Source organism: Nelumbo lutea, chromosome 6, assembly GCF_056320005.1.
Source record: "Nelumbo lutea isolate HS-2025 chromosome 6, American lotus-T2T, whole genome shotgun sequence".
Taxonomy (NCBI): domain Eukaryota; kingdom Viridiplantae; phylum Streptophyta; class Magnoliopsida; order Proteales; family Nelumbonaceae; genus Nelumbo; species Nelumbo lutea.
Window position 1 is genome coordinate 59,225,526 of NC_142689.1, and position 25,661 is coordinate 59,251,186.

The following is a 25,661-nucleotide window of genomic DNA, read 5'->3' on the forward strand; positions in this document are numbered from 1 at the left end:
AGTATAGACATGGACGAGAAGAACACAACACCCCAAACCAACCTTTTTATGATAAATTGAAACACTTTGCTATTCCGTGAGCCCACCAGTGGTCTCGACAGTGCGGCTTCATTGTCGACTGTGCGGATTCTCTTTCTAGACGAGCCCACCACGAAAGGACTACCATCGGCTCATTGCATCCATTCAGATGAGCCCATTACTATTTCCGTCAATCTTCCAATACATACAGAAAGTAGACTGGTTCATGGGATGGGTAGCCCGACGGCCCAGCTTTGCCCGGCCTGCACCCCGGTCGAATTGGATATGTTATTAGGCCTGCGGGATTAACCTCGGGCCCAAAACAGCAAACTCGACTGTGTTTCGGATCGGGCTCGGAATTTGTCAAAAAAGCCTGACCTGAGCTCAGTCTGGCCCGATTCAGCATTATATATTTTATAAAATATATAATATGTAGTTTATATATTATATAAAATATATAATATTTATTAGAATATACATATTAATAATTTAATATATGTATTTTTATTTTTTCTTTATAACCTCTCTCTCTCTATTCAGTCGCTTCAGCAATAGCAGTGACATGAGCTAGACTTCGGGCTTGGGCCCAAGTTGTAGGCCCGATGGTCGGGCCGGGCTCAAGCTCAGGCCTTAGAAAAATTTGTTAATGTAGAGTGAAAGGCCAGCCCGTGCCCGGCCCGGACCGGCCCATGAATAGGTCTAACAGAAAGAAACTCATGAAAAAAATCGAATTATTATAGCAGATGGAATTGAAGTTTTTTAGAGAGATTAGAAGCCACTAAACATCTAACCCTATTGATAGCTTTTTTGATTGAGTTATCAAGAATGTCAATGATGGGTACCCTAAAACCCTCTCTCGGTACATGTTGTCAATGAAGGTTCTAAACCAATGCTACAGAAACACTAGCGACTAGGGGTGTCAATTGATTGAATTTGGTCCAATTTGGTCCAATCCAATGTGAGTCCATTACAAATGGACCTGGTCCAATCCAGTCCAATGAATATTTTGGACCATTTTGGACCGGTCCAAAGACTGTCCAATCTGTTAAAATTCATGTTAGTTTAGATTGGTTTCAACTCAAACATGATCCATTGACACCTATGCTCTTATCTTCTATCAATGGACCAAATATTGGCTCAATCCAATATAAATTCATTATGGATGGACCAGGTCCAATTCGATGTCATATTGGTCCGTTCAATCCGTCCAAATGGATTTTGATTTAGAAGGAGTCCAACCCAAAACCGGTTCATTGGCACCCCTACTTGCGACGAGTTCACAACTTGGCATAGATTTGCGATGAGCTCAGGGCCTACGCAGAGTTGTGATGAACTCAAAGATTGCACGAGCTTGCGATGAGTTCAAGGTCACCATAGACCTACAATAAACTCAAAGATGTACAACCGATGATGAAATTGAGGTCGCCACAGACCTGCAATGAGCTCAAAGCCATCGCAAATTAGCAACGAACAAAAAATATAACGACTAGCCAATATCACTCGTAACATGATGCCCAGTAAGATTAAGAAAGACATGTTGAGACTAAAACTAAGATCACTCGTGCCATGTCAGAAAGTAGCACACATGTATTATGAGAATCCTCAGACAAAAGGAAACTTCGTCCCAGACAGGGCTCATGAGACACGTGGCAAAACCTCAATGGTGCTCCTTTAATAATTTGACGTAAAGATAAATTATAGCCTTGGGTTTCCTAACTTTGACTCTATCTCTCTACCGGTCTCTCTTTCTTCCTCCTCTTGTCTTCTCCCGCCATCCTCTACAGTCCTCTCAGCATTCTCTCTTTCTTGCCTTCTTCTCCAGGCTTTCAGAGACTTAACCAACCTCCATCGCCTTATCACCCTACTCACATTAGAAAGCGGGGGTAGAAAGAATTGTTTCATCGCTCAAAACTCCACCAAAAAAAATCTTTCGCCAAAAGGGTTTTAGAAAGGTGCGATCTCATAAGCAACGTGGTTGCCATTAGAATCCGCATAGACTGCTATCCTTCTTTCCCTCTAGAATTCCTCGGTTATGGTTTGAGGAAATTTTTACCTGTCTAATTCGTTCGCTCACTATTCAATACTATATTAGATCTCCCCCTTCCTCTCTCTCTCTCTTTCATTCTCCATTACCGAGGGCTTTCCTCTGAAACCTCTTTGTTCATGCCGTTATGAATCTTCTTTGAAAAATATCCCTTATCTCAAGACTCATATTTTTCTGCTGCTGTGAATAATAAGCTAGTTTTGGACCTTCACCGCCATTATTATCGCAAGCACTGATATAGCTAAGAATGGAAATCACAGTAGACTATGGTCGTCAATAGCGAATTTCTGTCTCTAGCGTAACAAGGAATAGTCGAGAAGATCGTGAGACGAAAGGGGATCGACAGTGGGTATATTCAAAAACTCCCTCATTCATCACCGACACTCTTAATGGCGGATTTCTGGTACCTGCGATGTACGAGTGGGCACTAAGTAAAAAGGCAAGAAGACTAGACTTCTAGTTCTGACTCTTGTGGAAGGAAACATTGCAAAACGACACTGAAAAAAATGAGAGATTTCTGCTCAAAGTGGATCGTCTCCACTATCTTTGTCGGTTCAGGTTCCATCCTATCTGAGCACAACCCATATAGCCCTTGTTTTTGAGCACAACTCTTTCCATCGAGCAAAACCCAGGTATGTTTTCCGTCTTCCAAATCGTTTTTATTTTCTATGTTAAACCCAAGTCGCTTTTCTGTATTAAATCCATCTTCCAAGTTTTCCATTGTTTGTGTTAAAGCCATCTTCCAAATCGTTTCTTTGCTAAATCCAAACCCACCCCACCACGTTTAGCATTATACGCAGTAAAGATTCGGGTCAAGAAGATAACCCAAATCTAGGTGAACGAGTCGGGTATAGATGTTACTAAATGATTTGTTTATCATTAATGTTAAACGGACGGTTATTCATGTTTCCAACGGGTCGAGTATGGATGTTATTAAATGATTTGTTTGTTGTTAATATTAAACAGTTATTAAACTGGTTGGTTATTCATGTCCCACGTCCCATAATTAAAAAGGTCATCGTGACTATTAGACCTGTTCATGGGTCGGGTGGCCCGACGGGCCGGCTCGGTCCGGCCCCCGGACGGGATTGAATTGAAGACTTAACGATAGATTAAGAATTATTGAATCATTAAAAAGGTCTAATTTACTTTAATATAAACTATTGAATTGTGTTAATTATGTTAACTGAATATTTATAGATTACGTCAACAATTATATTTAATATTCACTGATCTTCATAATTGATAATACTAAATATTATAATTAGATGATATAATATTTTCATAACACTGAAAATTATAATTGTGTTTTAATGTTTTCAGTCATTCAATAATTTTAATATTTTATATTCAAATTTTAATACCTTTTAAGTCTTAGCTACTAAATTTAGTTATTTCAGAAATTAGAATTTTCGGTAATTATAATACTGAGAATTATAATATTACTGAAAATAATTACTGAATTCTCAAAACAAAAATAATTAAAATTATGAAATTTCAGATAACTACCAAATTCAACTTTTCTTTTGAAATTTGAAAATTGTGAAAATGCTGAAATTGAAATAATTATTGAAAAGAAAAAAAAATAATTATGTCAAAATATCATTTCAAATTTCAGAATTAGTGAGTTTTTGCATCCATTTGATCTTATTGTTAGATTTTGAAATTACATTTCATTCATATAATTTAGTGAAAATTCCATTTGATATTATTGTAGATTTATAAATTCTGTTTTATTTATGTAATCAAGCGAAATATCCATTCGATCTTATTGTTCGATTTCGAAACTTCGTTTTATTTATGTAATTTAGTGAAACTTCTATTTGTTAGATTTTGAAAATCTGTTTTATTTATTTTCTTGCTTATTTTGCTTATTGATTGGGTTGGGTTGGGTTGCGCTCAAGCTAGGTTTAAGCCCAATCCAAAAAATAGAAAAGGCCAAACTTTGGGGCCCACCCAACCCAAGGACTAAAAATCCAAGATTGTCTTAAATCTTAATCTAAGTCAATCCATGCTTGAGTTGGGTTCCCCCAAGTAAATCCCTATGGACTGTTGGTCACTACTTAGGTGGAAAATGGTTTTCTTTACATGTTACTTTAACTTTCTACTCTATGCTTTTATCTTTTTTTTTTTATTTTTATTTTACCCATTTGACCTAAAAGGTTGAACCACTAATCCTCCGCTTGAATAGGAAAATGGTTTTGTTTTTAGGTAGTTTTTAAAATTTGTATTTCATTTCAATCGTTAATAAATAGTTCTTATTTGTCGTTTTTTTTAATATGATAAATATATAATATTAGAAATGTTCTAAAAAATTCACTTCTTTGTTTTTTTATAATTGTATATTTTTTTGTTTGTATTTTTTTATTATTTAACTATGATACCATGGTTTAACCCATTTAATCCAATGATTTGACTACTCGTCATCTAAATTGAATGATGGTTTCATTTTCATGTAAATTTTAAATACATTGGTTTTGTATTGTTAAAATTATTGGATATTAATTTAATTAGTATAATTTATTAGTGAGAAATAAAAATACCTCAAGTAAAGGTTATGATCATAGAGAACGAGAGTTAACACCTTAAATATAGGACTTGGAAAAATCCCTTATGAAGTCCAATTGAATTGGATTGGAACTACTTTTTAATAACCCTTTTAGAACCTTTTTGATGATTAAGTACTTGTTAATTCACAAGTACTTCTTAGAAATACTTATTTTAACAAACACTTAAGATTGTTTGGTAACTCACTTTTCAAATCACTAATTATGTTTTTAAGCACTTATTGGGGTGGGAATGTTTGGTAAGCTACTTTCCCTTAAGTGCTTATATTAACACAAATGACAATTTTAGCCCTCACTTCATGCATACATATATACAATGCTTTTCACATGTTATATTATACATTTCAACTGATAGCCCACATGGGCTGCCATGTGAATCCAAATAATAATAATAGTAATAATTATATAATTATAATAATAATTATTATTATTATTATTATAAATAATAATAATAACTAATGTTAGCAAATAATGAATAATATTGATAAATAACAAAATACCATCAAGTAGATTTAGAAAATAATAAATTATCAACAAATACTTTTTTTTCTTGGTAACCTCGATAAATATTTTAAGAATAAAACCCACTAACATTGCACAACAAAGATGGATACCATCAAGCAGATTTAGAAAATAAACATAAGCTAAAATCAAAAAACACGTTTTAGTTCTTCAATACAGAAAGGTATTAAAATCCAAAACCAAGATATACCTATAGTAAATTCAAATATTACTCTTAACCTCTTACCCCAACCCCACCCCCTCTAAATAGACCTACATCCCCTAGCTGAGACGAAAAATAGAAATTTAAAACCACAAACAAAACAAAACACATAAAGCACTCAGATGCAAAGGGAACATACCAGGCTTCTCCTTGCCATTGGAATGCATCAGTTTTGGTTCCCAGCTTCATACAAGCCATTTCAGACAAAAAATAGGAAGAAATCTGAAGTAAAACATGTGCTCTGGATTTCAAACCAAAGCAATTTCAAGCAATTATAGGTCAAACTAAAACCTCAACTCTTAAGAATCGGCTCTAGACAACACCTCTAATCTTAGGATAATGAAGCATACAATCACACCCAAAACATGAAACACCTAAAATTCACCCTTGGTTAAGTGCACGATTTGTAGCCAAAAGAAAAAACCCAACCACCCTAAACTGCTACAAAATGAATTATAGAAAGAGAGGGGAAAAACATCAACAGAGACAAAACTTACAGACCAGTTGACCTAAAACCACCCAAATTTCCATAAGTATCAAGCAGAAGCTTCGAATTCAACCCCTAAAACTCCGAAAACAATCAAAATGCTTATTACTCCATGGAAGGTAGAACAATCAACATCTTGATATTTCCATTACAGAAACTACAAATGCAGTAACTCCACTTTGCAAACACCACACCAAAACCACCCTAACCTACGAACATATTCAGCAAGAACCCAGAAAGTTTTTGTGTGAAACCACCCCCAAGAGATAGAGAACCAACTTTTAATACTTCCTTCAAGACCACAAAACGACGGGTCCATCGACCACTGCTCCTCACCGTCGATCGTCGCCGATGGACCTGCAATTGGTGCATCGTTGCTAGGGTTTGAGGTTTGAATGAATGGAGAATGAGGAGGTATAACCCTCGTGGGGGTATTTTAGACATTAAAAAAACCAACTTGAAGTCACTTTTTCAAAAAAGTACTTCTTTAAAAAAAGTACTTTCCCACTTTTTTACCAAACACCCATAAACACTTAAAAACCACTTAATGTGTGTTCCCATGTCTTAAAAGAAGTACTTGTCATAAGAAGTATTTCTTTTAAGTGTTCTCAAACACTACCTTATTTCAATTAATAGAGACAACTTAAAAAGGGATGTCGTGTTTCAGTGGAATTTATCAAAAAAAAGTTATAATAATACATAATTTATCAGATTTAGATTTGGTTCCTTTAATTATTATTTCCTATCATATAGTTATAATTAATTTTTCTGTTTGTAAATTTTGTTCCTTTTGAATAGAAGGAAAATTTACATCTATAATGGTGTATGTGAAGGTGAAGGTACATTTCTTAATTATGGCGTTTTGTCAAAATACACATTTGTTCCCAAGAAATTCAGTGATTAAAGAGTAATTTATGTCTAATGAAAAATCTAGAAAATTACAAAATTAAATGTCTTAATTATGGTATTTTGTCAAAGTACACATTTGTCCCCAAGAAATTCAATGATTACGGGGTAACTTATGTCCAATGAAAATTCCAGAAATTACAATATTAAATGTCTTAATTATGGTGTTTTGTCAAAGTACACATTTGTCCCCAAGAAATTTAGTGGTTAAGGGGTAATTTATGTCTCATGAAAATTCCAGAAAACTAGACCTTATTTGCACTTTTATAAGTGGTATAGATATGTGATGTCATGTTGCAATCACCTAATTTTTGCTCAACCTTCTCCGGAAAACATAATACACACCCCAAATGCCCAACCAGACTATTCACATCCCCTAAAACATCGAGAGAAAAAAAAAAAAAAAAAAAAAACCCTAAGAGGACTAATCTTAGCCTAGAATCATCCAGATCCACCATTCAACATATCCAACCCTAATCCAATAGCTTGTGCAAATCCCATCCACACTATTACCATAAAATCAAATCCAACCATCTTACATAAAACCTTAAAATACCCATTCAAACCAAATCCCAACTCCAAACTCCAAGTTTCCACCATCCATCAACTAAGGCCATGTTTGGTTCACTACTCTAGGCCTCATTCTCTTAATTCTTGCTCATTCTAGGCAAGAATCGGAAAGAATGAATAACATTAGAGTGTTTGGTTACAAAATTCTTGCCCAGGGCCACATTCTTTTTAGAATGAAAAATCAGCCCCATAGCATAAAAATTGACTAACTTGTAGCATGAAAATAATCATGCCCCATCCTGCTCATTTCATTCTTTGAGGAAACTCTACCTATAAAATTGTTTCCATAGATGTTTACTTTTATGAAAGCACTTTTACAAAAGTACTTTTACGAATACACTTTTACAAAAGTACTTTTACATTAAAGCACTTTTATGGAAGTACTTCTATAAAAATACTTTTATAAAAGCATTTTTACAAAAGTACTTTCATGAAAGAACTTTTATGGAAGCACTTTTATGAAAGTACTTTTATAAAAGCATTTTTATGGAAGTATTTTTATAAAAGCACTTTTATAAAAGTACATTACTAAAGCACTTTTAAGAAATCACTTTTATAAAAACACTTACGAAAGTACATTTATAAAAGCACTTTTACGAGAACTTTTATGAAAGAACTTTTACAAAAGCACTTTTATGAAAGCACTTTTATGAAATTAGAAAATAACTTTTAGGAAAGTACTTTTATAAAAGCACTTTCATAGTTGTTTTCTACGTATTTGTTTTTTCTTTATGGCAAGTGTGCCTTGATTCCATAAGGTTTCTAGTACGAAGAAGGGGTCACATGATAAGTTCCTTTCATATCCATTTTGTACCTGTTTGCTTTTCTTTATGACGAATATGCCTTTATTTCGTAAGGTTTCAAATACCTAGGAGAGTCACTTTGCCAAAAGTAATTGGTTCTCACAAAAGCAATGATGAAAGCAACTTATCATGTGTGAACCAATTACTTTTGGCAAAGTGACCCTCCTAGGTATCAGAAAGTATACGAAATCAAGGTATATTTGTCATAAAGAAAAGCAAACACGTAGAAAATGACTATGAAAGCAACTTATCATGTGATAATCAAGAAAAACAAATACGTAGAAAACGGCTATGAAAGCAAATTCTGACAATTCTTGATACCTAGGAGTCACTTTGCCAAAAATAAAATGGCCTATACATGATCGAACGATGTTGCACAGGAACTTTTCTCCTTCACCTCAATCCTCCTTCCTCATTTTTCTCCTCTTCTGATCTTACCCTTCACAAAAATCTCTTATGCTTCTCTTTGGTCTTTGTTGTATCGTACTCTCCTACCTCACAACAAAGAAGGGCAGTTGTCAGCACCTAATTTTTGCTCGGTCCGCTGCCTAAACCTCTAATTTACCCCAAACACCCAATAGACCTATCCAACCTCTTCGAAATGACTAAAAACCCAAAGAACCAAATTTTCAACCCAAAAAACTTCAAGTGCACCGTTAAATCTACCCAAAACAAATATGATGGTCCTGATTACCCCCCGTCTACAATTTAACCCTCATATCAAATACCGCCATCAAACTCATGACATCCTAAAATACCTATACATAAAATTTCAGCTCAAGATTCCTCCATTTACCCCTTCAATCAAACCACACCATTAAACTTTGGATACATTAAAACACCTGCCCATAAAGTTTTTAACCCCAGATTTCCCCATTTACCCTAATATCAAACCAAGATTTCGTACTAGATCAGACTATTGACCCAAATTTTTACCACCAGACCCCAGATATCCCAAAATACTCACAAGTAAAATTTCAGCCCAAAATACCTTTATTTGTACTTTCATCGCACCAAGATTCCATTATGAGGCTCTAGATTGACTGAATCAAGCCCTTTTTTTCATATCTGCCCAACCCAAGTTCGTTTGGCCCAATCTAACCCCACCAATTAACTTAGAATGTCTAAAAATCCCATCCTACCAAATTTCAACAAAAAATCCCCCTGTTTACCCATCCATCTAAAAAGATTTTGTTTCGACCAATCTCGACGGCCCGCACACACTAAACCACTCTTTGCACTCGAACCCATCTCAACGCTTCACATTTTGACCCAAAATCTTAGCCATTCTTCCCCGTTGGAAAGTGAGGCAAAAGTGGCAGCAATCCCATTCACATCCGACCTATTCTCCCTTCTCCTTCTCTTTCTTCTTCTTCTTCTTCTCGCCCCCCCCCCCCCTCCTTGCTTCTTCTCAATCGCCGCTACAACTCACAACAATAGCGATCTACTTTCTCTCAACAAATCAACAATAATTCCCCTCCACCTCCGGCTCTCTCATTATTCTCCTTCTCCTCCTTTTCTTTCTCTCCTTCCATTTCCTTTCATTCTCTTCTTTCCAGTTCCGCTCCGCCAGCCATTCTTTTCCGATTTAATATGTTTATTTCCACGTCCTCTCTTCCCTCTTTCCCCTCTCTCTCTAGTTCCTCCTTTCTTAATGCCTTCCTCTCTCTTCTCCATCACCATCATCCTCTCTATTCTACCCCCCTTCTGATTGAAACAGAACCGAAACACCAGTGAGATTCCCATTCATCTATCTCCTACCTTAAAACAACAATCGTAGTAACAACAGTTTGTGATCTCATCGTTGATGGACCAACGAGGCTTACGTCCAGATTTGCACTTTGTTTCTTCACCATCTTAATCCTCGAAGGTTACCTCTATCAAATTGCTAGCCATTTAAAATCAGAAATTCGAATAGACTACAACCTACCAATCTCCTCTGCATAATTGAACGAGTCCAGGCCAACCTGCCAATCTCTTTTTTGTTTCTCTCTTTTAGTTTTCGTTCTTGTTTTCCTTTCTCTACGTATTGCCCTGTGGTGGCTCAAATCTAGGAAAGGGTAGAAGGAGCTAGTGATGAGGTTCCTCTAAACTAACTCCGGCAAGCTCTCAACCCCGAGAGGCAGTTCATTTCCTTTGGTGTGATTAGTTTTTTATTGATTATTCTTTTCTTTTGTTCTTTTCCTTTCCTTCCTCTAATGATGCATCGATCAAATAGTTTTGTAAGTAGATTAGCCATTCCGCGGACTTTACTAATTTTGCAAACAGATCAGTTTCCTAAAACTCTTAATTAGCGTTATTTCGTTCTTTGATTAGTAGTTAGTTGTAGCTACTTAAGTTCAACTTTTACATGCTAATTTAGTTTTTCATTGCTTTGAATAAGTGGTTTCACATGCTTTGGGTTCTTGTATGCCGACTTGCTTATTTTTGTTCTTTCTTTTTCTTTCCATCATTTTATTGATTAGATGTATTCAATCCGCCCCTATCAACCCCCGTTTTATTGTATGACATTCCTGATGTGTGTGATAATCTCATTCACTATTTGATATCGTCCTAAGAAATGAATTAAGAGAAGGGAAGCCGACAGGAAGACAGAGAAGTTAACCCATCCAGGCGCATACTAGCAGGAGGAGGGAAGCGAATAGCAAGTTATGCCTCTCTCTCTCTCTCTCTCTCTCTCTCTCTCTCTCTCTCTCTATATATATATATATATATATATATATGATATTGGCAAGTTAGGAAAGATAAATAAATAAATGATAAAAAGAAAAAAAGGAGAAAAAATTATAAAATTTTAAAAATTAAAAATTAAAAAAAAATAAAATAAAAACTTTGAAAAATTAATGAACTTAAAAAAATAAATAATAAAAAATAGGAGAAAAGAAAATTAATAATAATAATAATAATAAGATAGAAAATAAAAATAGGTAGAATTTATTTTTGTTGGCATATTCTTATGATTTGTTTTCCTTATCATCATTTTTATTTAAATAATTGTTCAATTTCATCCTTGCTTATTGGACCCGGGAGAGGGGTGCCTAACCCCTTCCCTCTCCCATTCGAGTCATACCCAGACTAGTTTAGCCAGTGCCTTGGGCTACTGGAGTCACTATTAGACCAAAATGATCTTGATACCATTCTTAGAGGTCCCATCACCCCCTTTTCATATATGATGGGTGGTGACTCAATTTCTAACACTCGCACCCATGAGCCAGCACGACACAATTTACACCTTTAATTGAATCACATGTTTTTTGTATTATATAAGCTTAGTATATACTTATTTCCCTTTACTTGTTATTTTCTTTACTAACGGGCACGTACTATTAGATGACCAACTACAAGCTACCAAGAATTATTTATGTTACTATGAAATTGTGTACATAACTTTAAATTTAACTTACATAATAAGGGCAAGCAAAACACTTGTGCTCATAGTTCTAATCCTTCTCATTTCGAATGACAACAATAATACACTCTCTAAGTCCACATAGGCACTAAATCTTTATGTTGGCGGTTATAATAAGGTAACATCGTCCCTCACACTTTAAAATAAGTTAGTGGAGGTGTTTTGGACATTTCATCGAGCATGTCCGTCTTGAATGGATGGGCGGTAGGATTAGCCCATAATATCGCAGTCTGACATAGGCTTAGCCTTACCTACACTTGGTGAACTTACGTTAACTGTCATTATCGTAAATATTATTAGTATGATTTTTACGAGAAGTGATGTTTCCTATTAGCGGACTTCCAAAAGCTTAACGTGCACTTTGAGGAGGGGTGGCGACCTCCTTTAGTGCCTAACCTTGGCACTCCTACACCAACATCCCTTACGGGGTGGCCCAGGTTAATGGCTAGCAAGGCTACTAGGGTTTCTCATGGGCACACACATGCTCATGGAGACAGTGAATGGACCCACACTGTACCAAGCCCATTGAAGGGAGGCTTGGCACTTAGGTGTAGCACAAGCATGATCCTTCACCACACCAGCCCCGTGTCTAAGCTAATTGAGCTACCTCGTTGCCCACAGTGCATGAGTTTGTTCTCAGTCCTAGCGGTTGCCTGTCATCATCGACACAATAAGTGCCTCACATCATCGGCACATCATGTGTCTCTCATCATGACGATCCCCCTTTGGCACATAAGAGGCACCTCCCATGGACTAGCAAGAGCCATAGACAGCCCCAACCATGAGTCGCGAGGTCATGATCCAGTGCCATTGACCTTGGTTGAACCATTCATCGGACGACACATGGCCTTCATGTGCACACCAGGCTTGTCCTGGCGGCCCATGGCCCAGATGCCACACGAGTTTCTTCCATTGTAGATCTACCCCCGTAACAGTTAGTATCAGTGGATCAGCCAACTATTGTTGTAGTTGGTATCAGAGAAACAAGCCAACCATATTGGAGTGGTCATCTCAACAAGCAACTACATTATGGGGTGCGGTCCCTCGGCACTCCTAATCGGGTTCAAGCAATCATTCACATCAGGCCTGGCAAGAGGCCAATCATCGTGTCCCCATTACAATGACCCTGAAGCAACGCTCATGCAGGGGCAAATGCATGGGCCATACATTGGAAGGCATATTGTGGTTGTTTGAGTGGAGGAGTGTCATGCTTCCTCATAGACATCAGTCACTGTTCATTTCGGTGAGGTATGATTGGTGTGCTTACATCTTGGTTTCATGACGGATGAACCATTGTTCTATTCCTTGTCAAAGCCACAACTAAGGTGAGAACGACAGTCTAAAATTGGTTGGTGTCGACGGTTGGTTAAGAAATATAACTGAAGTGGCGACATTAGCACAGGAAGGGTCCTTGATTAAAGCCAAAATATTAAAATGATAGGAATGTGGGTACATTATCCATTGAAGCATAGCGACCCAACACCGGCATCGAATTGGAGGACATGCTCAACACACATCAAGGCGGAACATTCATAGCAACAACACATCACACAGGCGAGTGCATGTTCGGCAACATCATGGGTAAAAGTTGCCACACTCGCGCACATTGCAGTTAGATCCTTGAGGTAGAACACATTAGGGCCCCCTCGAAGTGAAGAAGTAGCCTAAATCAGCAAGGTGAAGTGTATTTTCAAGTGCCAAAAGAGCATAAACCATGGCTAGGTTTAAATTATCTAAACACAACAAGGTGAAGTCTGCAAGCCAACATAGTGAAAGGGTTTCCCAACATACTATGCCAAAATCAGGAGAAGACCAATCACACCATGTTCGGTAACGCCACCGAAAATCTACCAAGAAGATGGACAAGCCTTGAGGTAAAGATTATTTCCCTTAACTTGTTAATTTATTTACTAATGGGCACGTACTATTAGATGACCAAGTACAAGCTACCAAGAATTATTTATGTTACTATGAAATTATGTACATAACACTAAATTTAACTTACTTAATAAGGGCAAGCAAAAAACTTGTGCCCAAAGTTCTAATCCTTCCCATTTCAAACGACAACAATAATACACTCACAGAGTCCACGTGAGCACAAAATCTTTATGTTGGTAGTTATAATAAGGTAATATGGTCCCTCGCAGTTTAAAATAAGTTAGTGGAGGTGTTTTGACATTTCGTCAAATGTGTTAGTCTTGAATGGATGGGTAGAAGGATATATCCATATTGTCACGATCTAACATAGGTTTAGCCTTACCTATGCTTGGTGGGCTTACATTAAGTGTCATTATTGTAAATATCACCAATATGATTTTGGGAAGAAGTAATGTTTCCTATTGGCGGACCTCCAAAAGCTTAATGTTAGCACCCGATTTTTGCTCGGTCTGCCAACTGAACCTCCAATCAGACCCTTTTCATCCTTCTGAAACATCCAAAAACCCAAGAAACCGAATTTCACCCCGAAAGCCCTCAAATCCACCGTTAAACCTATCCTATACCTATCTAGTAGCTCCGATTAACCACCACTTACGCTTCAACCATTAGATCTTACACATCCATGATACCCATAACCTCCCAAAGCACATGCCCATAAAGATTCAATCCTAGATTCCCTCATTTGACTATCCATCAAACAAAGATTTTGTTCTGAAACATCCCATTGACCCAAATTCCTACAATCTTAACACTCTAAGACTGATCAAGCCTCATTTACAAAACTATCCCTTAGCCCTAATATAAATTTTAACCTAACTCTTCATTTACCCTAATCAAAAAACTACTCCTCTTCTTCTCCATTCGAACCCAAACACAGAGCGGTGAGCGGCGACGATCTTCCCTTCGTTCGAACCCAACCCAGGTGGCAATGATTCATCTCAACACTGTTCATTTTCCTTCCTCCCACCACTGGATCTCCACCATTGGTTGTTACCGCCACCTCTTCATTTCTTTCACACTGAAGTTATGGGTCCGACAAAGCTCAAATGCAAGACCGGCAACAGCTTTTCCGAATAATCCAAGATGGCCTAACATTGTCGGCCGTTATTATCAAAGTCAAACATTACTATAGAGTTGTATCCGTCAAGAGAAGAGCACCCAAATTTGAAATGGGTTGAATCTCTCATGTTTTATGTCCTGTTCTCTACATCCAGAGACAACAAAGAGGAATAAAGCTCGGCCACCATCACCTGAACTAGAGTAAAACTCTATGTTCGTCGCTTAAGCTCTCTGCTGCATTCGTTTCTTTGTTGTTCTGAACATTCTGCCTAAAGTTTCACGTCTCCCTCTTGCAATCAACAATCGGCCAATACATCCACAAGTAACTATGAACCCAGTCTTCTTGTTTCATTTCTATTAGAGATGATTAGAGGTCGGGGAACAGATCGATGGAGTAGGTTCTATCAAACTCACCCCAGTAGATCTGTTCTTCAACCCAATCTGACTAGGAATTTGCTATGCTTAGTGTGTTGTTAGAGTTAATGTTGATTAGGATATAATTGTTTAGTTTTGCTTTACTTTGATTTTGGTTTTCAGATGGGTGTAGGTTTCTTCAAATCTGATTACAGAGGACATTTTCTTGTAGCCTCATTTTTTTTAGTTTATTTTATTATTTTTTTCTTTTATGGTTTCTGAACTAGCTCATACTTGCTTGTTCATTATGAAGTATGCTTTGTTTAGTTTTATTTGATCCAATTAATGCTTTGAGAGTACTAATGCATCAATCTTTTCTTTAGCTTTTCTCCTTGATAAATCCCTTTTACCTCATTACTGTTAATGCTTTTGAGTAGGGAAAATATGCATGCGTTGGACACTTATGCTTTTTTTATTGCTTAGTTGAGTTCTTGTTTATCACTTAAATGTCTTCCTTCTATTATATAGCTATTAGTTGTTTAATTAATCATTTTTGTTTTGTTTTAAGTGCCAATGAGCCTCATGTGGGCCCCGCCTATTGGACCTAGGAGAGGGGTGCCTAACCCCTTCCCTCTCCCATCTAAGTCTTACCTGGACTGGTTTAGTTAGTGCCTCAGGCTACTAGAGTCACTATTAAACCAAAATGATTTTGGTACCATTCTCGGAGGTCTCATTACCTCCATTTTGCAATCTAATGGGTGGCAATTTCATTTCCAGCCCAAGTAGCAGGTAACTCATATCAAAATTAAGAAATGGAATGGAGCTGCCAACCATCAGATTAAGAAATTGAGGTGATGAGGCCCTCGAGAGTGGTATCAAAATTGTTTTGGTTCAATAGTGACTCCAGTAGCCCAAGGCATCGGTTAAACCAATCTAGGTGGGTCTCGGGTGGGAGAGGGAAGGGGTTAGGCACCCCTCCCCTAGGTCCAATAGGTGGGACCTACGTGGGGTGTTGACAAACATGAATACACATAATCCAGTATTAAATTGAACACTAAATTAAGAGAACATAAGCATGTAGTGTACACATTACAGTGATTATAAACATCAATTGATAAAACCATAGAACAATAGAGAACAATGAAATGATGTACTAGCATTCAGCATCTTCGATGTTGGCCTGAACGCGGTTGCTATGACAGGGGATCTAAGGTTCACGTCTATCCTTCTTCATTGATGGAGAATGGTACTAAAGCCTTTTCGGATCTAAAAAAATAGGGTAACATAGGAACCAGAAATGCAACCAACGGAGGATTTTAATGTGATGCTCCAACTACTACGATGGCTTCAGAGAACAGGGTCGAATCTTCTTCTAACAAGATGTGCAACCATTGGATGGAGTTTCGCTAAGTAAGAAGAAAGCAACCGGCAGCTCAGATCTCCTAGAGTTCGTAGTTCGAAAGAAGTCGTTGTCCTCTCTCTCTCTCTCTCTCTCTCTCTGTGATTTGATCATCGGCAATGCTCGAGATGGCATGTAGAAAACTCTCCAGCGATTCCCATGTAGTCAGAACTAATGAGAGGTTGGTGTTTGGCTACACGATTGAGATTATGGACTGCTAGAGAGACGGTGTCGCTGCCGACCATGTAACCGGAGAGAGAGACTAAGGATTTCTGGGAAATAGATAGGAGTTTGAGAGAGAGACTTTGATGCCATGTTGCAATTATCCACAAAAATTTGATATTCTGCCACGAGAGACTTTGATGCCATGAAGGACTTTAATGTCGTAACGAACTTTAGTGCCACGATGGACTTTGGTGTCGCAAGGGACTTTAAAATAGATTTAACACAAATGGATAATTTTAACAAATGATTTTTAAATCTGATGCACGATAAGCCGCGATGCAATTAGCAGATGTCATGCTATGCCATGATGCAATTATCCACAAAATTTCGATATTTTGCCACGAGGGATTTTAGTGCCATGAAGGACTTTAATGTCGTAACGGACTTTAGTGCCACGAGGGACTTTGTTGCTACAAGGGACTTTGAAACTGATTTAACTCATAAGAGTGATTTTAACAAATGATTTCCAAATCTAATGTGCGATAAGTCATGATGCAATTAGTAGATGCCATGCTGTGTCATGATACAATTATCCACAAAACTTTGATATTCTACCACGAGGGACTTTGATGCCATGAAGGACTTTAATGTCGTAATGGGCTTTAGTGTCACGAAGGACTTTGGTGTCACAAGAGACTTTGAAATAGATTTAACCCAATGAATAATTTTAACAAACGATTTTCAAATTTGATGCACGATAAGCCGTGATGCAGTTAGCAGATGCAATTATCTACAAAACTTCGATATTCTGACACGAGGGACATTGGTGCCATGAAGGACTTTAATGTCGTAACGGACCTTAGTGCCACGAGAGACTTTGGTGCCACAAGGGACTTTGAAACTGATTTAACTCATAAGAGTGAATTTAACAAATGATTTCCAAATCTAATGCGCAATAAGTTGCGATGCAATTAGCAAATGTCATGCTAGGTCATGATACAATTATCCACAAAACTTTGATATTTTGTCAGGATGGACTTTAGTGCCATAACGGACTTTGGTGCCACGAGGGACTTTGATGCCACAAGGGACATGAAACATCTATAATCCATATGAATGATTTTAATAAATGATTCTCAAATCTAATGCATGATAAGCCGCGATGCTATTAGTAGATGTTATGCTATGTCATAATGCAATTATCCACAAAATTTTAATTTTCTACCACGAAGGACTTTGGTGTCATGAAGGACTTTAATGCTGTAACGGGCTTTGATGCCACGAGGGACTTTGATGCTATAAGGGACTTTAAAACATATGTAAGCCAAATGAATGATTTTAACAAGTGATTTTCAAATCTAATGTACGATAAGCCACGATGCAATTAACAGATGTCATGCTATGACATGATGCAATTATCCACAAAATTTCAATATTCCGCCACGATGAACTTTGGTGCCATAAAGGACTTTAATGCCCTAATGGACTTTGGTGCCACAAGGGACTGAAACAAATTTGATGATCAGACACTGATTTCTATGCCATAGTGCGGGAGATGATATGACTATATGGAAGCTGTATGATCTTAAAAAACATGATATGATTAACTGAGAATAGGATTCTTCAAATAATGAATGACTTTTAAATGAAAATTTTAACTGGTCGATTAATCAAAAAAACACAATGCATTCTTTTGTAAGCAACATGAGGTGTGATTAAAAAACCAAACCCAGTAGAGATGATATGTAAAATGCCACATTCAGATGATTCAAAATGATGGATATTCAAAAATAGAGTTTCTTCGGGGATTTTTACCAAACTTGAATAAGAGATAAAAGTAGTCACCTCCTCCACGAAACGGAATGATCAACATATTTCAAATCTTAAAAAGATAGAAGCTTTGAATATGCAATGACTGCTTATCAAATATTCACATCAAGAGACACACAACGGATGGGGGTGCCCTAGTTTTGACCAATTAAAAAGGGCAATTTACAAATGAGATAACTGCTTAATTTTACACAAACAAGATTATGATTCATCAGAATGGGTGCCATTCACAGGTTTCAAAAGAGGGACAAAGTTAAATTTGCTCAAACTGGGCTAATTGGTACTCTTATTGCACTTCGAATGGTTAATCACTTCAACTTCTTATGTATTCAACTTTTGATGAAGAGATTTTTTTGACTATTTTGTCCCCCGTTTTTAGAGGATCACCATACTCGACTTTTTTTTCTCTCTTTTTTTTATTTTTGCTAGCCCACTCAGGTTCGTCCAGTGCTAGTTGCCAATTTCTTAAGGATCGATGAGGACTTCTAACTAGGACGAAACGTGGCCTAGGACAATGGTTCTGAAACAAGGGATAAAAGGCTTAAGAAACTTAAACTATGATGAGTATCAGATGCTTGAATCCATATTTTCAGCTTTACTCAAGATTATGCTCTCACTTTCATTTTTCTTCAATTAAATACTCTTATAATCAAAAAAGAAACAAATTGCTCTTCATGTCTTTAAATAATATGGATCATGCACCCGGGTGATCAAGAAGGGCTTTATTATAGGACAAAATGTACATGGGTAAGGTTAAAATAAAAACCGAGAATGGATGTCATTATAGAACAATATCTCATTGGCTTGACCATCACATCTGCCCCAATTTTTTTTTTTTTTTTTTGTTTCTCTCTTCATTCTTGGTAGTAATTGGTTGCCCCAGTTCTTCTTCAATGCCTCATTTTCCTTTCCCTTTTCTTTTATTTTCACTTTTCTCCAAAATTTATTCTTGTTGTTTCTTTTTTATTCCTTTCAAAAAAAAGCTTGTTGAGATTCACGCACAATTAAACACATGGCATCTGCCTCATAGGAGGGTGTATTTGGAGGAATGGTTCCTAAAAAGACTCAAAGGGGTAACTAGTGAAATGAATAATAAAGAAGGTTTGACAAAAAAGGACAAAGCAATTGGCCAAAATAGGGCCTCCCATCATTTCCCCATCAAATGTTTAACCAATAGGAAATAACTACATGTCAAGCACAATTTGAATTCTGCTAACTCAGGGGTACTTACATCATTTGACACCTTTAATCCTAGAATGTTCTAAGATTACTCGAGTGGCAATGATTCTTCTTTTTTTTTTCATTATTTTTTTTCTTTTTATTTTATTATTTTTTTCTATTTTCTTTCCTATCTCTCATTTTTTAATTTTTTTCTAGCCCTTTGGAAAGAAGCACTCTTGGGAACTTGCTCAATTTAACAAATAAGACAATCTAATGAAATCAGCTCAATGGGCTAACTAATGATATTATCAATGATCGGGACATCTAGGGAATAAACGATTGATAATAGCCTCTAGTCCTTTCCTAGATTCATCAACAAAGCACTAGGTAAATATGATGCCTTCATTCTATGCTAGTTTAGGAAACAAATCAAAATGAGTGCATACCCCATTGCAATGACTTCAACCTTATGATTGCCCCAGTTTGAGCTATCAATAATGGATTTATTTGTGAATATGGTTAGGAATGGATATTGCTATTTTGAACTGATAGGATTAACCCCCCTTTTCTTAGGTATTTCTATCGATGGATCATTGATTAACAGTCATTATTTCAGAAAGTTACGTCGTTGAGGCTTATCTTAATTTCATGATTAAAGAAAAACAATCTCATGTAATCCCCTCAAAGGAAGTGGCAACTCTATCTCCTTCCAAGTTTGGGCAATCCCCTTTCTTATTAAATCTTGTTACTTTATTATCAAAATGACAAAAAGAACATTTAAACAACGCTGAAGCACCAAACCAAGAAAATTGAACTTATCATGCAAATTGTAAAATGAGATGATAAAACAACGAATCGAGACCTTTTTTAGGTAAAATTTAATTAATTCAAGAATTAAGACATTTTTATTATTACAGAGAAATAGCAACATGTCCAGAACCTTTGGCTTAACCTCATTCGGACTTTTCTTTCTTACATCCCCTTTCCCACCTTTTTTCTTTTTATTTTCATCATATGGAGCATTGAATCTCAAAGAATATGTAGCACATGCATGAAATAATGTGAAGGGAAACCTTGTGTATGTGTGTGTGTGCCATTGGTAGAGTGAATGGCATTCAAGAAAACATGCTATGAATGGCATGGTTGAGGTAGGGTGGGACCTATCCAGGAGGCAACCTAGGGTTGTTCAGTATGTATGAAGAAGTCTAGGATCGAAAGGTCAGATCAAAGGAAAGATGATTAATTGCCACTTCATTTGATTAAGATACCTCATTTTTATTTTATTATCCTAGTCGCACCCAAGCGCCATTGCCCAGGCTACCTACGTAGCCCTCGTGAGGGATCAAACTGAGCGTAGTTTGGGTTATTTTCAACTTCAAATGAGAACAAGAGGAAAAAGGAACACAAAAAACAATTGAGCAAAAAATGTGGTATGCCGCTAAGGCTGAAAGATTCTACTATTGATAAGATTCTATATTGCAAGCCGGAGAGGAACACACTAGTTGGTAGGATGTCCAGGCGTCTGATGATAACCACAGAATTTATTCAATCCGAACCCTCGAGGGAGTGGCTTTGAAATGTAGGTTGCTCTTACATCTAGTTTTTGCTAAAGTAGAACCAAATATCCTTCTTGCACCAACCGAGGAAGTAACTGAGAAAGTGGCATCAGGAGCGGAGTAAACTTTCTCTTAACCAGTCCATATGATTGGGAGGGAGAAGTAGGTCGCTTACGACTCGAAGGTCTAACTTGTTGATAAGTAGCTTGTACTTCATTCACTTCCTAAGATGATGGAGGGCCTGCAATCGAACCACGGCTTCCTGATCGAAAGTCACGCTGAATTCTCTTCCCGACGGTGACTAAGCCCTTAAAATCCTTAAAATCCTAATACCTCATGAATGTAGACAAAGGTGGCTCTAAAGTCCTTAGAAACAATTCAATCATTTCTTCCAAAGGAATGGGAGTCTTCAACTGAGCAGCAATAGATCTCCATCGGTGTGCATATTCTACAAAACTTTCTTCAGGTATCTTTCGCATGTCTTCTACCATTTCTCTTGTTAGAGCCAAATCTACGCCATAATCAAACCGCTCTAGAAAAGTTATAGCCACCTGATTCCAAGCCTTCTTCTTATCTACCTCAAGCGATGTGAACAATGCTAGTGCTTCACCCTCCAAACTCCGTTGGAAAAGCTAAATGAGGATTCTCTCATCTGCCCTAAGCTGAAACATCTCTCCACAGTATGTGCTCAAATGTGCCCTAGGACAACTTCTTCCATCATACTTCTCAAATTCTGTGATTTTAACACCTTTTGGCAATTCTAATCCCGGGTACAAGCACAACTCATTGAAATCTAGTTCAAGAGAGACCTAAATGTGCTTTAAATTTTGTAGATCTTGCTTTAACTTGGCTATATCTTCATATATGGGAACTACACTCAATGGCAATGTTGTGCTTGCTGAATGTTGGTGTTGATTACTTGTCTCAATGTATGATTCCCTAGGATTCTCTGATCTCGACCACATTATGTACTCCGAATCCGATGTCTTAACCTTCTTTGAACTAGATGCCATGGTCCTAAGGAAACTCTCTGATTCAGAAATGTGATTGGTAGGTTTCTTATTTTTTTTTATTTGTTTTTTCTCTTTTTGGTTTTTATTAAAAATTGGATAGCTAAGGGAATGAGAAAACTGCTAAGGGCTATGTAGTGGGAGGTCTTACCTAAGGCCATTAAGGCAAAATATGCAGAATGCTAAGTGTATGTGAAAGCCATGCAATGCCAACAAAACATTGAGAAAACAATGGCAAAAACCGGCTTGCCCCTATTTCGAAAGTAATATGCATAAAGTTGGGAGTGGACCGGCCACCTAAGAAGTGGGTAGTAGACCTGTTCATGGGCCAGGTGGCCCAACGGGCCGGCCCGGCCCCCGGACAGGCTTGAGCATGTGTTTTAGCCCCCGGGCTTGACCTCGGGCCTAAAAGCCTGAGCCCGACTATTTTACGGGCCAGGCTCGGGATTTGTTAAAAAAGCCCGGCTTGACTTTTCCTAAACTACCTAACCCTAACCCTAAATACTTAAAATTTTTTCTTTTCATTCTCCTTTCTCACTCTCACTCTCACAGAAGCGGCTCTCATTTCTCCCTCTCAACTCTCAGAACCGATGAACCCAACCCACCTGCGAACTTTGTCACCGACGGCTGACTCCACCAGAAGGTCCAGAACTAGTCATCTCTCTCTTTGGTGGTGATCTCTCTCTCTCTAGTTGGCACTGTTTTCATCTTCTTTCTTCTCATTCTCAGTTCTCTCTCCAGCCAGCGGCCCAGTACCACTAGAACCCAGGCACACCATTTTCATTCTACGAACTCAGACATCGCCACACTGGTGGTTGGCACCACGAGATCTAGGTCGTCTCTCTCTCTCTCTCGAGTAGTGAGCTCTCTTTCTCTCTCTCTCTCTCTAGTTGGCATTGTTGTGTGTTGTCATCTTCTATTTTCTCACTTTCTGAGTTTCTATTCTCACTCTCAAACTCCTAGGAATCGGCGAACTCAACAGGCACCATTCTCTCAAACAACACCGGCGCTCAGACTCCCAAGTCAGGCTTCGGGCTCGGGCCCAAGTTTGAGGCCCGTTGGTTGGGCCAGTCTCGGGCTCGGGCCTGAAAAGTTTATGTTAATAAAGAGCAAAAGCCCGGCCCGGCCCATGAACAAGTCTAGTGGGTAGGCTGCTATGTTCTGGCTATCTAATTAAAGAATCTAGGGGGATTAATGAAAGGGTGGGTATTAAGGAGCTGAGTGTGAGGAATGTTGATTTATTTTTACCATTTAATTTTTAATTGCATATTATCTCTTTTTTTTTTGTTTTTGGATCTTTAATTCTTAATTGACTTAATCTGTTTTTTTATCATTTTTTGACTTTAGGATTTATGATTATTTATTATTTATTATTTTTTTATTTGATTTTTTTTGCTTTTGCTATAATTAATTCTTTAAAAGAAATATAGTTACTTTTTACCACTTAAATGGTTTCATTTCTCTTTCCTCATGCTTCTTTTTTTAATAACTTTCTTTTTGGATTTTTATTTGTAATGAATTTGACCTAAAGTTTTCTTTTGTTTTTCTTTTGAATTTTTGAATATTTATTATTTTTTCTATATTTGTTATTTTTTATTTTTTATAACTTCCCCATTTTCCTTTTTCTTATATTCCTTCTTTTTTTAACCTTTTTTTTCATTTTGGTTGTATCTCTATTCTTTTTTAATTCTTTATTTCATTAATTATTATCTTGATTTCTCATATATTTGTATTTTCATTTTTTTGCTTTTTTAATTGTTTAATTTTAACACTTTATTTTTGGATTTCAAGAAATTTTTTATTTTACATTTTATATTATCCCTTTTTCTACCTTTTTTCAACTTTAAGAAGTTGCGCTTCATTTTTTTATTATTTTTTCTCTTTTATTGTTTTTTTATTTATGATTTTATATTGTTTTTTGACTTTTTATTTGATTTTAACTTTTTTTGGAATTTTGTTTGTTTTACATAATTTATTCTTTCTTTTTTTTTCCCTTTTCACTTCTTTTCCTATTTTTCTTTTTCTTTTTTATTTTTCTCTTTTTCATGTTTTTTTAATTTCCAATTTTATTATTAATTTTTATTTTAATAGCCGCATAATCTTAATTTTCCCTTGTTATATGTATCTCTTTCTTTTTGGTTTTGTTTTACTTTTCTTGACACTCTATTTTTGAACTTTTAAATTAATTTTTTTGTTTTTTTATCTAGTTCTTTTTACCTTTTCCCCTTTTGTTTTTTAAATTCGACTATTTTTCCTTTTTTTTCATTTCCATTTCCAATTCTTTTCCTTTTCGTATTTCTATTTTTGTTGATTTTTTATTTTTTTAATTTCCTATTTTATATTTTTTTGTTTTTTCATTTATTTAAAATTATTGTATTGTAAATTTTTTGCCTTTTTTGTTTTGCAAACCTTTAAAATTTTTCTTACTCTCTCTCTCTGTTTGGAAATTTGTTATCTTTATATTTTTTTATTTATATTGTTTATATTATTTTGACTTTTTATTTGATTTAAAATTTTTGGGAATTTTGATTATTTGATATGTTTTACATTTTTTCTTTTCTTCCTTTTTTTATCTTTTCTCTTCTTTTCTATTTTTCTATTTTCCTCTTTTTTATTTTTTTTTATTTTTCATTTTCTTTTATGTGTGCTTGTGCCTAACCTTCCTTCTGATTTTATTATTTCCTTTTTCAGTTTTTTTTATCTACACATATTTTATCTTATTGTTCTTTTCCTATTTTATTTTTATTGGACTCTTTATATTTTAACTATTTTTTGTTTTGTTTTTATATTTTTTTATTTTATGTTATTATTTACTGTGGGCCCTGCAAGGGGTATGCAAGCAAACAAATTAGGTGGCTAACATCTTAAATGGCTGGGCTGATACGTGGAGTGTAATGCATGAGGGAAGGATTGACACCTAAACTCAAAAGGCTCCAACAAGGTTGTCGGCCTTCAAACCTCCACCCATTGAACAAATGGGCTTCTCAGGTACTTAGGTCCCGTGGCTTAGGCCTCCAACCCTCTCTTGATAGGATGATAGGATTCTAGAATCTAATGCAGGATGATGTGCAAAATGTGTATAAGCATATATAAAACAATAAAGAACTATAAAATAGACATCAAGATATAAGCAAATACCATTCTAATAGATAAGCAGGCAATATATGCAAAATTGGCAATAAAGCCAAATGGGCCCCATGTGGGCCCCACCTAATGGTCCAAGAACTCCCCAACGGAATCGTCAATCTGTAAGCGTCGGAAAATTGCTCACTTTCCACTTGGGCGGGAAACGAAACCGCCACCCATCAGATTAAGAAATGGAGGTGATAAGACCCCCGAGAATGATATTATAATTGTTTTGGTCCAATAGTGACTCTAATAACCTAAAACACCGGTTAAAGTAGTCTGGCTAGATCTCCAATGGGAGAGGAAAGGGATTAGGCACCCCTATCCCAGGTCTAATAAGTGGGGCCTACGTGGAGTGTTTACAAGCACGAATACACATAATCCAGTATTAAACTAAACACTGAATTAAGAGAACATAAGCATGTGGTGTACACGTTATAGTGATTATAAACATCAATTGATAAAACCATTGAACAGCATATAACAATCAAATGATATACTAGCATTCAGCATCTTTGACTATTCTATTTAAGGA

The 25,661-nt window shown here is 36.5% G+C and overlaps 1 long non-coding RNA gene across 2 annotated transcripts; it reads left to right on the forward strand.

The window, feature by feature from the left end:
* Nucleotides 1–1,738: 1,738 nt before the first annotated feature.
* Nucleotides 1,739–16,758, forward strand: LOC148849102 (uncharacterized). Of its 2 annotated transcripts, none has more exons than XR_016101277.1 (2): nucleotides 1,739–2,694; nucleotides 16,082–16,758. It is a non-coding gene; the product is annotated as an uncharacterized LOC148849102 (long non-coding RNA). The 2 variants fall into 2 exon arrangements; XR_016101276.1 differs by lacking the exon at nucleotides 1,739–2,694 and adding an exon at nucleotides 10,658–10,767.
* Nucleotides 16,759–25,661: the final 8,903 nt, after the last annotated feature.